Raw genomic sequence first — 2,985 nt, 5'->3', positions numbered from 1 at the left:
GTTATAGCTACCTCCCCCTTCCCTGGTTGATTCTCTTTCGTATAAGTGCTCACTGATTTCAACCAATAAGATGGAAGACAGAGAAAGATGAACGCACGCGCTCTTACACCGGAAGCTTAGATATAAACTTTCAAAGCGAGAACACTCCAGCCAAGCCTTCTACTCCCCCATTTTATACCCTCTTTGTTTTGGTAGCAGAGCTATAGCTAACCAATAAGAGGGAAGACAGAGAAAGATACGCGCGCTCGCCTACACACCGGAAGCTTAGACATAAACTTTCAAACCAAGAACCCTCCAGCCAAGCCTTCTACTCCCCCATTTTATACCCTCTTTGTTTTGGTAGAAGAGCTAGCTAGTCTCTCTCTAAGTTGGCTACTTGGCTTTACAACCAAGTACCAACACGCCAGGTTAGGATTGGATATATAAAGAAGAGAGGGTAAGAGAGAAGAGAGGAGTTTTCCGGATATTATTTACAACTCTACAGATGGTTTCTCTTATACGCCTCTTCTCCTTCTTCCACTCTGTCTGTCTGACATAACGAAGCAGCAAGCTACTAGAGCCAACGGCCGGATTCAGATCCAGAACAGCCCTCCTTTAAACAATAGAAAAGATGTACTAGAGAAACCCAAAACCCAAATCTAAACCCTAACCATCACCGAAATGCAGCCGCAGGAAATGGGTTCGGATAGGTAGGTGTATCTCGCTAAATCGGAAGTAGATAAATATGAAAGTAAATGTTCAAAAACGAATTTTATAAAAACCTTTTCAGTTTTAATTTAAAAAGGTTTTGGTTAGTTTCGATAAGCCTAATTAGTACGGATTTAAACGCTAATTAAAATGTATATAAAATTAAGAACATATTTATACCTGGTATTGTTCAATAACAAATTATTTGAAAGGGGAAATCATTTGACACGTGTTCAATAGAGCGTGCCACGTGCGATTAAATCAGATTTCCAATTTAATTAAGGGGGTCATCCAATCATAAACACTTCTCCAATGTTAATTCATCTGTATCTTGTGGGTTAGGGGGTGCATGCATCCCTTGTGGGGGCTGAATCAAAATCTAATGGCTGGTCATAGAAGTTACATTTAACATTTCATCGATTCACTCAAAATTCAGTTGATTTCCCATCCACGCATCCCACTCATGTACACTACTTCGGTCCTATAATTACACACCACCCCTTTTTTGAAATGTAACACCCTGTATAATCCTAAAGAAGATACGGACAAGTATATCTAAGGTTTGTCGACCTTGCTGCCGTATTAAGTTCCTGACGTTTTGAAATATGGTTACGTGGGCACATACATGATCACACTTCGAAATTATTTCGTTCTCCTTTATACGTGGTGTGCGATAATTTCACGTAGGTATAGTTACGGAGTATCCGTGCAATTCTATTGGACCAATGACCATTCGCTACAAATACCCCAGATTCTTTTCAAGTACAGATAGCCTTACACCCAAAAATCCACAACCAAAAGTAAAAACCAAGATAGACCTTTTGAAAATTCTGTTGTCTTTTACAACTGGTTTTCTTAGGACTGGTCCAACTATAAATTGGCAATTAATAAACTGTTCCCAAGGACCAGTTACCCCCACTTGTCTAATTTAGAGAACTGGTCCAAGCAATTAATAAACTGCTTTTGGACCAGATTAAGTGTACTATTTGACCACATGAACGTGTGCGAACGAAGAGCGTTACGTAATATGTTTTACTTTATGTTATGAACTTCAATATGGGTATCTGTTTTGCTACTTACAGGAAGGAATTTTTCTTTAGGCTCAGATCATAAGAAGGAAACTGAGCCAAAGAAGAAGTAACTTGAAAGGAAACGAAAGATGCCACTTTTTCTATACTCTCGCTTTGGCTTTCTTAAAGGCAAGGGTTTAGATGCAATTGCGGTTTTTATATCAATGGTACGAAACAATGAATATTAAAGGGATATGGTACTGAACCGTATGTACCGCCGCATGGTACTATTTTTTCTCTCTATGCTAAGGTTGCAGGGACTTGTAATTATATTTGTTAATTTCAATTGATGAATTTTCTTTGTTATCACCAGGGATAGATTTAATTTTAGAAGTAGGAATGGAGAACAGAGTAATATCTGGGCGCGCGTCAAATTCCCGGACCCCCTTCCACGGGACGGAGGGGGGGGGGTATGAAAGAAGAGTCGGTGGGTCATGGCGACAGAGGTAAAAAGGAATTACGTATTTCTCGCCGTCCCCGTCAGCAACGTCATCAAAACGTAGTTTAAGTGAGTCAGCCAATACGATAATTTAAACTTTTCGTTACATTACGTGTTGGAGGGAGGAGCTCTATACTGGGTGGTCTATGAGTCGAACTGAAGTAAATACTGACCGTTCGTCCGTTCTCCATTCCTACTTCTAAAATTACATCTATCACTGGTATCACAATCTCTACATTGAAAATATTTAAAATAATACAAATAACTCAGAAAAAAGAATCTTAAAATGTTTTATAAACTACAATATTTATTATTATATAATACTTTGAAAGTTGAAACAATAAATATCTTAAAAACTATGAATAAAAAAAAATTTTAGCATTTAAATTAATCAAAATTAAATATTTTAGTGATGGGTTTTTATGATGGGTAAATAATAATTAATAATAAAATTAAAAAAGAAAAAAAAAGCATTGTCCGTGGAGCCGTATTTGAACCAGCGACCTATGGATATCAATTTTAACTCTACAGTCCACCGCTCTACCAACTGAGCTATCGACGGTTGAAATTCCAAGTTAAATTCAATTATAAGACGAATCATTTCAATCGGTTACCCCGCCTAATATGACCCAGATAAGATATTTTATTGTAGTGTGAAGTAATAGAGACAAAACATTAAAAAAAAAAACGCCACCACTAGAAAAACCAGTTTATAACAGAGCGATAATTACATAGGATCATGGCGTCCAATTCGAACCAATTATTGATAATTATATGATGAAGAGTATT

At 37.3% G+C, this 2,985-nt stretch overlaps 1 non-coding gene across 1 annotated transcript; it reads right to left on the bottom strand.

Moving 5' to 3' along the window:
- Positions 1 to 2,672: 2,672 nt before the first annotated feature.
- TRNAY-GUA (transfer RNA tyrosine (anticodon GUA)) lies at positions 2,673 to 2,758 on the bottom strand. The gene is given in 2 exon segments: positions 2,673 to 2,708; positions 2,722 to 2,758. It is a non-coding gene; the product is annotated as a tRNA-Tyr (tRNA).
- Between the last annotated feature and the right edge of the window lie 227 nt (positions 2,759 to 2,985).

This window comes from Phalangium opilio, unplaced genomic scaffold (assembly GCF_054372755.1).
Source record: "Phalangium opilio isolate 3A_F unplaced genomic scaffold, DU_Popi_V2 ptg000039l_2, whole genome shotgun sequence".
Taxonomy (NCBI): Eukaryota; Metazoa; Arthropoda; class Arachnida; order Opiliones; family Phalangiidae; genus Phalangium; species Phalangium opilio.
The sequence above is the reverse complement of the archived record's forward strand: the minus strand, read 5'-3'. Positions and strand labels throughout refer to the sequence as shown.